This window comes from Triticum dicoccoides, chromosome 3A, assembly GCF_002162155.2.
Source record: "Triticum dicoccoides isolate Atlit2015 ecotype Zavitan chromosome 3A, WEW_v2.0, whole genome shotgun sequence".
Lineage (NCBI taxonomy): Eukaryota > Viridiplantae > Streptophyta > Magnoliopsida > Poales > Poaceae > Triticum > Triticum dicoccoides.
The window spans coordinates 179873431-179886977 of record NC_041384.1 but is presented as its reverse complement, the minus strand read 5'-3'; positions in this window follow the sequence as shown (position 1 = coordinate 179886977).

Sequence of the window (13547 nt, the reverse complement as noted above, 5' to 3'; positions counted from 1 at the left end):
TCTGTTGTGGAGCACTCTGGTGACAATGAAGGGGCCTTCCCAGGCAGGAGCAAGCTTGTGTGGTTTCTGCTGATCCACTCAAAGAACCAAGTCTCCCTCTCGAAATGCTCGACCCCTCATGTTTTTGGCGTGGAATCGACGCAGGTCTTGCTGATAGATGGTCGACCGGATCAAAGCCATCTCTCTTTCTTCTTCCAAGAGATCAACTGCATCTTGCCGTGCCTGTTCTGCTTCATCTTCTGAGAAAATCTCGACTCGGGGCGCATTGTGGAGCAAGTCACTCGGAAGTACAGCTTCAGCTCCATAAACCAAGAAGAAAGGAGTTCTGCCAGTCGACCGATTGGGAGTTGTCCTCAGTCCCCACAACACTATTGGAAGTTCATCGACCCAGGCTCCCACTGCGTGATTGAGATCCCGCATCAGTCGGGGTTTTAGTCCTTTGAGAATCAATCCATTTGCTCTTTCAGCTTGTCCATTCGACTGGGGGTGGGCGACTGAAGCATAGTCGACTCGAGTACCCTGAGAAGCACAGAAGGCTCTGAACTCATCAGAATCAAAGTTCGACCCGTTGTCAGTGATGATGTTGTGTGGAACACCATATCTAAATGTTAACTCTCTGACGAAACTGACGGCAGTACTGGCTTCAAGGTTTTTGATAGGCTTGGCTTCAATCCATTTGGTGAACTTGTCGACTGCTACAAGCACATAAGTGAAGCCGCTCCTACCAGTCCTCGGAGGTCCAACCATATCCAATCCCCAAACAGCAAAGAGCCAGACGAGTGGAATGGTCTTCAGGGCCGACACAGGCTTGTGAGACATGTTGGAGTAAAACCGGCAACCTTCACGTTTGTCGACTATTTCCTTTGCCATCTCATTTTCTTGTGGTCAGTAAAATCCCACTCGGTATGCTTTAGCCACAATGGTCTCACAGGACGCATGGTGAGCATAGGTCCCCAAGTGGATGTCATTGAGGATCACTCGACCTTCTTCTGGTGTTATGCATTTCTGGCAGACTCCAGTCACACTTTCTCTGAATAGCTGTCCTCTTATCACAGTAAAGGCTTTGGATCGGTGGACGATCTGTCGAGCCTCATCTTCATCCTCTGGGAGTTCCTTTCTAAGAATGTAGGCGATATATGGTACTATCCAATCGGGAGTGATGACCAAAACCTCCATGATTAAATCGACCACGACTGAAACCTCGATTTCAGTCGGATCAGAGCCACTCTTTGGTTGCGGGGGCTCTTTAGTGAAAGGATCTTCTTGAACTGAAGATGCATGAATATGTTCCAAGAACACATTGCTGGGAATGGCTTCTCTCTTGGAACCTATCTTTGCTAGATCATCAGCTGCTTAATTTTTTAGTCGGGGTATGTGATGGAGCTCTAACCCCTCAAACTTCTTTTCTAACTTTCTCACTGCATTGCAATAACCAGTCATAGCTGGGCTTCTGACGTCCCACTCATTCATCACCTGATTGACCACTAAATTCGAGTCGCCATAGACCATGAGGCGATGGACGCCGAGTGAAATGGCCATACGCAACCCGTACAGAAGTGCCTCATATTCAGCTTCGTTGTTGGAGGAGTCAAAGTGAATCTGGAGAACATAGCTGAGTTTTTCACCACGGGGGGATACCAACACCACCCCAGCACCAGAACCATTCAGCATCTTGGATCCATCGAAAAACATGGTCCAATGCTCCGAGTGGATCTAAGTCGGAAGTTGCTGTTCGATCCACTTGGCGAGGAAATCTGCTATTACTTGGGACTTGATAGCTTTCTTTGCCTCAAACTTGATGTCCAAGGGAAGGAGTTCAATTGCCCAGTTTGCCACTCGACTAGTTGCATCTCTGTTGTTCAGAATCTCTGATAATGGAGCGTCGCTGACGACTGTAATGGAATGATCAGAGAAATAGTGTGCAACCTTCTTCGTGGTTACGTAAATCCCATAAACAAGCTTCTGGTAATGTGGATATCTTTGCTTCGATGGAGTCAGAACTTCAGAAACATAATATACTGGGCGCTGAACTTTATAGGCTTTTCCTTCCTCTTCCCGCTCGACCGTGAGTACTGTACTGACAACTTGTCCAGTGGCTGCAATGTAAAGCAGTAAAGGCTCTTTACTAATTGGGGCAGCGAGCACCGGCTGGGTGGAAAGCAGGGCTTTGAGCTCTGCAAACAATGCATCAGCTTCGGGAGTCCACTCGAACTTATCGGACTTCTTGATCAGTCGGTAAAGAGGCAATGCCTTTTCACCGAGGCGAGAAATGAATCGACTCAAGGCGGCCAAACAACCAGTAAGCTTCTGGACATCGTGCACACGCACTGGGCGTTTCATCCGAAGTATAGCACCAACTTTTTCTGGGTTAGCATTGATCCCTCGTTCGGAAACAAGGAAACCGAGTAAGTTTACGCCAGGAACTCCGAATGTGCACTTTGATGGATTAAGCTTGATATCATACCTTCTGAGGTTGGCAAAAGTTTCAGCATAGCCAGCAGGTCGGAACCCTTACGTGACTTGACCACAATGTCATTCATGTATGCTTCGACATTCCGACTGAACTGAGTGAGTAAACATTTTTGAATCATCCTCATGAATGTGGTTCCGACGTTTTTCAAACCGAAGGGCATGGTGACGTAACAAAAGCATCCGAATGGAGTGATGAAAGACGTTTTTATCTCATCGGGTCCATACAGTCGGATCTGATGATACCCGGAATAGGCATCTAGAAAAGACAAACGCTCACACCCCGCGGTCGAGTCGTTGATTTGGTCGATGCGGGGGAGAGGAAAATGATCTTTCGGGCAGGCCCGATTGATATGCTTGAAGTCAATGCACATGCGAAGTGAATCGTCCTTCTTGGGGATCATGACAATATTAGCGAGCCACTCGGAGTGGTAGATTTCTCGGATGAACTCATCTGCAAGGAGCCGAGCCACTTCTTCACCAATTTCTTTTCTCTTCTGTACGGCGGACCGCCGAAGATGTTCCTTGACCGGTTTCACTTTTGGGTCGACTCGCAAATGATGCGCAGCCAGTCCCCTGGGTACACCCGGCATGTCAGAAGGTTTCCATGCAAAGATGTCCCAGTTCTCACGGAGGAACTGGATGAGCGCTTCTTCCTATTTGCTGTCGAGTGTTGTCGAGATATGAGTCGGAGCAGCATTGGGACCGGTCCGGTGAATATGAATCGGCTTCGTTGCACCGAATGACTGAATTGCTGAGTCTGTGGCAGGCTTCTTGCTCGCAACAAATCACTCGGATCTACATTTTTCTGGTACTCTTGCAATTCTACTACTGTCATCGGCGATTTTCGAGCCCTTCTGGAAGCACTCTTCTGCCTTCTGCCGATTGCCAGTGATAGTGATCACTCCTCTGGGACCAGGCATTTTCAATTTGAGGTATACGTAACATGGTCGAGCCATGAAACGTGCATAGGCAGGTCTACCCAGAATGGCATGATAAGCACTCTTGAAATCTACTACTTCAAATGTCAACTTTTCTTTGCGGTAATTCTTGGAATCACCGAAAACCACATCAAGGGCGATCTGGCCGAGTGATTCAGCCTTCTTGCCGGGTATGACGCCATGGAAACTCATATTACTCTCGCTGAGCATCGGAATCCCCATTCCCTTCAAGGTTTCAACATAAAGGATATTCGGGCCGCTACCACCATCCATCAGCAATTTAGTCAGTCGAGTGCCTTCAACAACTGGGTCGACCACAAATGCTTCCCTCCCAGGGGTGGCTATTCGCGCTGGATGGTCAGACTGGTCGAATGTGATGGCAGTCTGAGACCACTTCAAATAACTTGGTGTTGCCGGAGCAACCATGTTTACTTCTCTGTTGATAACTTTCAGTCGACTTTTGCTCTCAACATCAGCAAAAATCATCAGAGTTGAGTTGACGTTAGGAAAACCGTCATCATCCTCTTCCTTGTCCTCATCCTTGTCTGACTCCTTTTCCTTCTCTTTGGGTTGCTTCTCTCGGAATTGCTGGATCAGGAGTCGACACTGTCGAGTGGTGTGCTTGGGATAAATCAAATTACCCTCTTCATCTTTCTTGGTGTGAATGTGACATGGAAAATCTAACACATCATTTCCGTCTTGATCTTTCACTTTCTTGGGATTCCAAGGCCCTTTGGGCTTCCCCTTGAAATTTTCTTGAGCCACAACTAAGGCCTCACCAGGAGCAACTGGCTCGGCCTTACGCTTCTGTTTCCGATTGGAAGTTCCTCCTCCGGTGTCTTGGGCGACTGTTTTGTGCTTGCCACTCCGGAGTCGGTCCTCCTCTTCGCCATTGGCATACTTAGTGGCGATCTCCATCATTCGACTCAGGGACATATCTCCTGTCCGACCGAACTTCAGGTTCAACTCTCTGTATTTAACACCCTCCTTGAAGGCACAAACTGCTTGGTGACCTGACACATTCTCCACTGTGTGGTGCAATGTGATCCATCTCTGGATATAATCTCTCAAGGTCTCATTTGGTTTCTGCACATAGGACTGCAACTCTGTCAACCCCGCTGGTCTTTTTCATGTACTTTCAAAGGTTCTAACAAACACTCGGGCAAGTTCCTCCCAACTATATATGCTGCCAGGTGCTAACTGATTCAACCACGCTCTGGTCGAGCCCTCCAACATCAGAGGAAGGTGCTTCATGGCCACTTCATCATTGCCGCCACCGATCTGCACAGCCACTCGGTAGTCCTCAAGCAAAGTGTCAGGCTTGGACTCGCCAGTGAACTTGCTGACTCCAGTCACCAACCTGAAGTTGGGAGGAATCACTGCTGCTCTAATGGCTCTGCTGAAACACTCGGGACCTGAAACATGCACCCTACTCCCAGTAGGATAATCTCTATCATGGCCCTCTCTGTGTGCCCTATTCCTGTCAACCAGACCTTGAACGAGAATAGATCTCACATCAAAGCCTGGCTCTCTGGGTCGACTGGAATTCTTCGTCCACCACTGTGAGGGCGTCTGTCGTCATGCTGCCGAGGCACATATGACCCGCTCCTTGAAGGAAATATGCCCTAGAGGCAATAATAAAGTTATTATATATTTCCTTATATCATGATAAATGTTTATTATTCATGCTAGAATTGTATTAACCGGAAACATAATACATGTGTGAATACATAGACAAACAGAGTGTCACTAGTATGCCTCTACTAGACTAGCTCGTTGATTAAAGATGGTTATGTTTCCTAACCATAGACATGAGTTGTCATTTGATTAACGGGATCACATCATTAGGAGAATGATGTAATTGACTTGACCCATTCCGTTAGCATAGCACTTGATCGTTTAGTTTGTTGCTATTGCTTTTGTTCATGACTTATACATGTTCCTATGACTATGAGATTATGCAACTCCCATTTACCAGAGGAACACTTTGTGTGCTACTAAATGTCACAACGTAACTGGGTGATTATAAAGGTGCTCTACAGGTGTCTCCGAAGGTACTTGTTGGGTTGGCGTATTTCGAGATTAGGATTTGTCACTCCGATTATCGGAGAGGTATCTCTGGGCCCACTCGGTAATGCACATCACTATAAGCCTTGCAAGCATTGCAACTAATGAGTTAGTTGCGGGATGATGTATTATGGAATGAGTAAAGAGACTTGCCGGTAAAGAGATTGAACTAGGTATTGAGATACCGACGATCGAATCTCGGGCAAGTAACATACCGATGACAAAGGGAACAAAGTATGTTGTTATGCGGTCTGGCCGATAAAAGATCTTCATAGAATATGTGGGAGCCAATATGAGCATCCAGGTTCCGCTATTGGTTATTGACCGGAGACATGTCTCGGTCATGTCTACATTGTTCTCGAACCCGTAGGGTCCGCACGCTTAACGTTACGATGACAGTTTCATTATGAGTTTATATATTTTGATGTACCGAAGTTGGTTCGGAGTCCCGGATGTGATCATGGACATGAAGAGGAGTCTTGAAATGGTCGAGACATAAAGATTGATATATTGGACGACTATATTCGGACACCGGAAGTGTTCCGAGTGAGTTCGGAGAAAACCGGAGTGCCGGAGGGTTACCGGAACGCCCCCGGGAGAAGTAATGGGCTTTATGGGCCCTAGTGGAGAGAGAGAGGGGCGGCCAGGGTGGGCCGCGCGCCCCCTCCCCCTCTGGTCCGAATTGGACTAGGAGAGGGGGGGCGGCGCCCCCCTTTCCTTCTCCCTCTCCCCCTTCCTTTCCCCCTCCTAGTAGGAGTAGGAAAGAGGGGAGTCCTACTCCTACTAGGAGGAGGAGGACTCCTCCTTGGCGCGCCCCAAGGGCCGGCCGGCCTCCCCCCTTGCTCCTTTATATACGAGGGCAGGGGGCACCTCTAGACACAAAAGTTGATCTTCAAGATCGTTCTCTTAGCCGTGTGCGGTGCCCCCCTCCACCATAGTCCTAGATAATATTGTAGTGGTGCTTAGGCGAAGCCCTGCGATTGTAGAACATCAAGTCGTCACCACGCCGTCGTGCTGACGGAACTCTTCCCCGACACTTTGCTGGATCGGAGTCCGGGGATCGTCATCGAGCTGAGCGTGTGCTAGAACTTGGAGGTGCCGTAGTTTCGGTGCTTGATCGGTCGGGCCGTGAAGACGTACGACTACATCAACCGTGTTGTCATAACGCTTCTGCTGTCGGTCTACGAGGGTACGTAGACTACACTCTCCCCTCTTGTTGCTATGCATCACCATGATCTTGCGTGTGCGTAGGAAATTTTTTGAAATTACTACGTTCCCCAACAGTGGCATCAGAGCCTAGGTTTTATGCGTTGATGTAATATGCACGAGTAGAACACAAGTGAGTTGTGGGCGATATAAGTCATACTGCTTACCAGTATGTCATACTTTGGTTTGGCGGTATTGTTGGATGAAGCGGCCCGGACCGACATTACGCGTACGCTTACGCGAGACTGGTTTTACCGCCGTGCTATGCACACAGGTGACTAGCGGGTGTCAGTTTCCCCAACTTTAGTTGAACCGAGTGTGGCTACGCCCGGTCCTTGCGAAGGTTAAAACAACACCAACTTGACAAACTATCGTTGTGATTTTTATGTGTAGGTAAGAACGGTTCTTGCTCAGCCCGTAGCAGCCACGTAAAACTTGCAACAACAAAGTAGAGGACGTCTAACTTGTTTTTGCAGGGCATGTTGTGATGTGATATGGTCAAGATGTGATGAGATATAAGTTGTTGTATGAGATGATCATGTTTTGTTGAAGTTATCGGCAACAGGCAAAAGCCTTATGGTTATCTCTCTATTGCATAAGATGCAAGCACCAAATAATTGCTTTACTTTATCACTATGTGATAGCAATAGTTGCAAGAAGCAGTAGTTGGCGAGACGACCATGTGACGACACATTGATATAGATCAAGATGATGGAGATCATGGTGTCATGCCGGTGACGATGGAAAACATGACGATACTTTGGAGATGGAGATCAAAGGCACAAGATGATGATGGCCATATCATGTCACATATTTTGATTGCATGTGATGTTTATCTTTTATACATCTTATTTTGCTTAGTTCGACGGTAGATTTATAATATGATCTCTCACCAATTATCAAGGTACAAGTGTTCTCCCTGAGTATGCACCGTTGCGTAAGTTCTTCGTGCTGAGACACCATGTGATGATCGGGTGTGATAGGCTCTACGTTCAAATACAATGGGTGCAAAACAGTTGCACACGCGGAATACTCAGGTTAAACTTGACGAGCCTAGCATATAACAGATGTGGCCTCGGAACACGGAGACCGAAAGGTCGAGCATGAATTATATAGTAGATATGATCAACATAGTGATGTTCACCATTGAAACTACTCCATCTCACGTGATGATCAGACATGGTTTAGTTGATTTGGATCACGTGATCACTTAGAGGATTAGAGGGATGTCTATCTAAGTGGGAGTTCTTAAGTAATATGATTAATTGAACTTTAATTTATCATGAACTTAGTCCTGGTAGTATTAGCATATCTATTTTGTAGATCAATAGCTCGCATTTAGCTCCCTTGTTTTATTTTTGATATGTTCCTAGAGAAAACTAAGTTGAAAGATGTTAGTAGCAATGATGCGGATTGGATCCATGATCCGAGGTTTATCCTCATTGCTGCACAGAAGAATTATGTCTTTGATGCACCGCTAGGTGACAAACCTATTGCAGGAGCAGATGCAGATGTTATGAACATTTGGCTAGCTCAATATGATGACTACTTGATAGTTTAGTGCACCATGCTTAAACAGCTTAGAATCGGGACTTCAAAGACGTTTTGAACATCATGGACCATATGAGATGTTCCAGGAGTTGAAGTTAATATTTCAAGCAAATACCCGAGTTGAGAGATATGAAGTCTCCAACAAGTTATATAGCTAAAATATGGAGGAGAATAGCTCAAGCAGTGAGCATGTGCTCAGATTGTCTGGGTACTACAATCGCTTGAATCAAGTGGGAGTTAATCTTCCAGATAAAATAGTGATTGACAGAATTCTCTAGTCACCATCACCAAGTTAGTAGAACTTCGTGATGAACTATAATATGCAAGGGATAACGGAAACGATTCCAAGCTCTTCGTGATGCTGAAATCAACGAAGGTAGAAATCAAGAAAAGCATCAAGTGTTGATGGTAAACAAAACCACTACTTTCAAGTGAAGGGACAAAGGGAAGAAAGGGGAACTTCAAGAACAACGGCAAGCAAGTTGCTTCTCAAGTGAAAAACCCAAGTCTGGACCTAAGCCTGAAATTGAGATCTTCTACTGCAAAGGGACTGGTCACTGGAAGCGGAACTACCCCAAGTAATTGGCGAATAAGAAGGATGGCAAAGTGAACATAGGTATATTTGATATACATGTTATTGATGTGTACTTTGCTAGTGTTTATAGCAACCCCTCAGTATTTGATACTAGTTCAGTTGCTAAGAGTAGTAACTCGAAACGGGAGTTGCAGAATGAACAGAGACTAGTTAAGGGTGAAGTGACGATGTGTGTTGGAAGTGGTTCCAAGATTGATATGATCATCATCGCACATTCCCTATACTTTCGGGATTAGTGTTGAACCTAAATAAGTGTTATTTGGTGTTTGCGTTGAGCATAAATATGATTGGATCATGTTTATTGCAATACGGTTATTCATGTAAGTTAGAGAATAATTGTTGTTCTGTTTACATGAATAAAACCTTCTATGGTCATACACCCAATGAAAATGGTTTGTTGGATCTCGATCGTGGTGATACACATATTCATAATATTGAAGCCAAAAGATGCAAAGTTAATAATGATAGTGCAACTTATTTGTGGCACTGCCGTTTAGGTCATATTGGTGTAAAGCGCATGAAAAATCCATGCTAATGGGTTTTTGGAATCACTTGATTATGAATCAGTTGATGCTTGCGAACCATGCCTCATGGGCAAGATGACTAAGACTCTGTTCTCCGGAACAATGGAACGAGCAACAGATTTGTTGGAAATCATACATACTGATGTATGTGGTCCATGAATATAGAGGCTCGCGGCAGGTATCATTATATTCTGATCTTCACAGATGATTTGAGAAGATATGAGTAGATCTACTTGATGAAACACAAGTCTGAAACATTTGAAAAGTTTAAAGAATTTCAGAGTGAAGTGGAGAATCATCGTAACAAAAATAAAAGTTTCTACGATATGATCGCAGAAGTAAAATATTTGAGTTACGAGTTTGGCCTTTAGTTAAAAAACAATGTGAAATAGTTTCACTACTCACGCCACCTGGAACACCACAGTGTAATGGTTTGTCCGAGCGTCATAACCGTACTTTATTAGATAGGGTGCGATCTATGATGTCTCTTACCGATCTACCACTATTGTTTTGGGGTTATACATTAGAGACATCTGCATTCACGTTAAATAGGGCACCATCTAAATCCGTTGAGACTACACCGTATGAACTATGGTTTGGCAAGAAACCTAAGGTGTCGTTTCTTAAAGTTTGAGGTTGCAATGCTTATGTGAAAAAGTTTCAACCTGATAAGCTCAAACCCAAATTGGAGAAGTGTGTCTTCATAGGATACCCAAAAGAAAATGTTGGGTACACCTTCTATCACAGATCCGAAGGCAAGATATTCGTTGCTTTGAATGGATCCTTTCTAGAGAAGGAGTTCTCTTAAAATAAGTGAGTGGGAGGAAAGTATAACTTGATGAGGTAACTGTACCTGCTCCCTTATTGGAAAGTAGTTAATCACAGAAATCTGTTCCTGTGACTACTACACCAATTAGTGAGGAAGCTAATGATGATGATCATATAACTTCAGATCAAGTTACTACCGAACCTCGTAGGTAAAGCAGAGTGAGATCCACACCAGAGTGGTAAGGTAATCCTGTTCTGGAGGTCATGTTACTTGACCATGACGAGCCTACGAACTATGAGGAAGCGATGATGAGCCCAGATTCCGCGAAATGGCTTGAGGCCATGAAATCTGAGATGAGATCCATGTATGAGAACAAAGTATGGACTTTGATTGACTTTCCCAATGATCGGCGAGCCATTGAGATTAAATGGATCTTCAAGAGGAAGACGGACGCTGATAGTAGTGTTACTATCTACAAAGCTAGAATTGTCGCAAAAAGTTTTTCGACAAGTTCAAGGTGTTGACTACGATGAGAGTTTCTCACTCGTATTTATGCTTAAGTCTGTCCGAATCATGTTAACAATTGCCGCATTTTATGAAATCTGGCAAATGGATAAACAAAACTGCATTCCTTAATAGATTTATTAAAGAAGAGTTATATACGATGCAACCAGAAGGTTTTGTCAATCCTAAAGGTACTAACAAAATATGCAAGCTCCAGCGATCCATCTATGGACTGGTGCAAGCATCTCGGAGTTGGAATATACGCTTTGATAAGTTGATCAAAGCATATAGTTTTATACAGACTTGCGGGTGAAGCTAGTATTTACAAGAAAGTGAGTGGGAGCACTACAGCATTTCTGATAAGTATATGTGAAAGACATATTGTTGATCGGAGATAATGTAGAATTATTCTGCAAAGCATAAAGGAATATTTGAAAGGAGTTTTTCAAAGAAAGACCTCGCTGAAGCTGCTTACATATTGAGCATCAAGATCTATAGAGATAGATCAAGATGCTTGATAAGTTTTTCAATGAGTACATACCTTGACAAGATTTTGAAGTAGTTCAAAATGGAACAGTCAAAGAAGAAGTTCTTGCCTGTGTTACAAGGTGTGAAGTTGAGTAAGACTCAAAACCCGACCACGGCAGAAGATAGAGAGAGAATCAAAGTCATTCCCTATGCCTTAGCCATAGGTTCTATAAAGTATGCCATGCTGTGTACCAGACCTATTGTATACCCTGCCCTGAGTTTGGCAAGGGAGTACAATAGTGATCTAGGAGTAGATCACTGGAATTGGTCAAAATTATCCTTAGTGGAATAAGGATATGTTTCTCGATTATGGAGGTGACAAAAGGTTCGTCATAAAGGGTTACGTCGATGCAAGTTTTGACACTGATCCAGATGACTCTAAGTCTCAATCTGGATACATATTGAAAGTGGGAGCAATTAGCTAGAGTAGCTCCATGCAGAGCATTGTTGACATAGAAATTTGCAAAATACTTACGGATCTGAATGTGGCAGACCCGTTGACTAAACTTCTCTCACAAGCAAAACATGATCACACCTCAGTACTCTTTGGGTGTTAATCACATGGCGATGTGAACTAGATTATTGACTCTAGTAAACCCTTTGGTTGTTGGTCACATGTCGATGTGAACTATGGGTGTTAATCACATGGTGATGTGAACTATTGATGTTAAATCACATGGCGATGTGAACTAGATTATTGACTCTAGTGCAAGTGGGAGACTGAAGGAAATATGCCCTAGAGGCAATAATAAAGTTATTATATATTTCCTTATATCATGATAAATGCTTCTTATTCAAGCTAGAATTGTATTAACCGGAAACATAATGCATGTGTGAATACATAGACAAACAGAGTGTCACTAGTATGCCTCTACTAGACTAGCTCGTTGATTAAAGATGGTTATGTTTCCTAACCATAGACATGAGTTGTCATTTGATTAACGGGATCACATCATTAGGAGAATGATGTAATTGACTTGACCCATTCCGTTAGCATAGCACTTGATCGTTTAGTTTGTTGCTATTCCTTTCTTCATGACTTATACATGTTCCTATGACTATGAGATTATGCAACTCCAATTTACCAGAGGAACACTTTGTGTGCTACCAAACGTCACAACGTAACTGGGTGATTATAAAGGTGCTCTACAGGTGTCTTCGAAGGTACTTGTTGGGTTGGCGTATTTCGAGATTAGGATTTGTCACTTCGATTGTCGGAGAGGTATCTCTGGGCCCACTCGGTAATGCACATCACTATAAGCCTTGCAAGCATTGCAACTAATGAGTTAGTTGCGGGATGATGTATTACGGAACAAGTAAACAGACTTGCCGGTAACGAGATTGAACTAGGTATTGAGATACTGACGATCGACTCTCGGGCAAGTAACATACCGATGACAAAGGGAACAAAGTATGTTGTTGTTGACACATGAACACGTCACGTGTACCCTCGACGCCGGGGGTGATGCACCACAGCTCACGTCGAAGGAGGCCCGACCGACAGCGCGATACGCAAGACAGTCGGCGGGCGCTTTTGCAGACCCGAAACCCCGCGCACCCGGGAGGGACCCCGTCAGGGATTGCGGCGGCTATGGGCTGCCCTAGGTCGATTCGCTCGCCCCTAGAGCCTCGAGATTCGCAGCTCTCAAACGAAGAACAGCGAAGAACGAGAGAGAAAAACGGTGGAGAGATAAAACATAGATGAAAAAGTAGTATATTGATTTGTTCGATTGTGTGTTGTTCAATCGGCCGTCACCCCCAACATATATAAGAGGCGGCTGGACTTCCCGTACAAGCAAAGAATTTATCTAGGCTTTCCTTACAAGAAAATTACATCAATTCACGTCCTAGAATCCTAGTTTTGGTCCCACTCGGATTCAGCCCGAATCTGGTCCAATCTTCTGTCTTGCTCCTTGCGTGGGCTATGGAACCTGCATATGACTTCCGATGGAGACGGTTAAAATATCAATTATGTGTGCTTCGACGAGGCCAACAATCCGTATTTTGATCACTTTTCCAAATAAGGCCATCTTGAATACTCCACGGGGTCATCTCTAATTTCGAGTCGGACTCGTTCATGTAGCTGACTGGACCGTCCGATTCTTGCAGCGTCTCTGCAGGTCGTATACTACGTCAGATGATGATGACTCCAAAAGCAAAGTTGACCGTTTCGACGTTATGAACAACTCCTATGTTGAACACTTCTTCATCCGAATCCATCTAGATAAGTATTTGAGCCCATCTTCAACATCTGGTCGGATTGGCCTCGACAGTTTCTACTGTTCACGGCAGCAAGCTTTCCCGGCAAGGTTACTGTTCACGGCGGCAAGCTTTCCCCGGCGGCTTACTGTTCACGGCGGCAAGCTCTCCCCCGGCAAGGTTACTGTTCACGG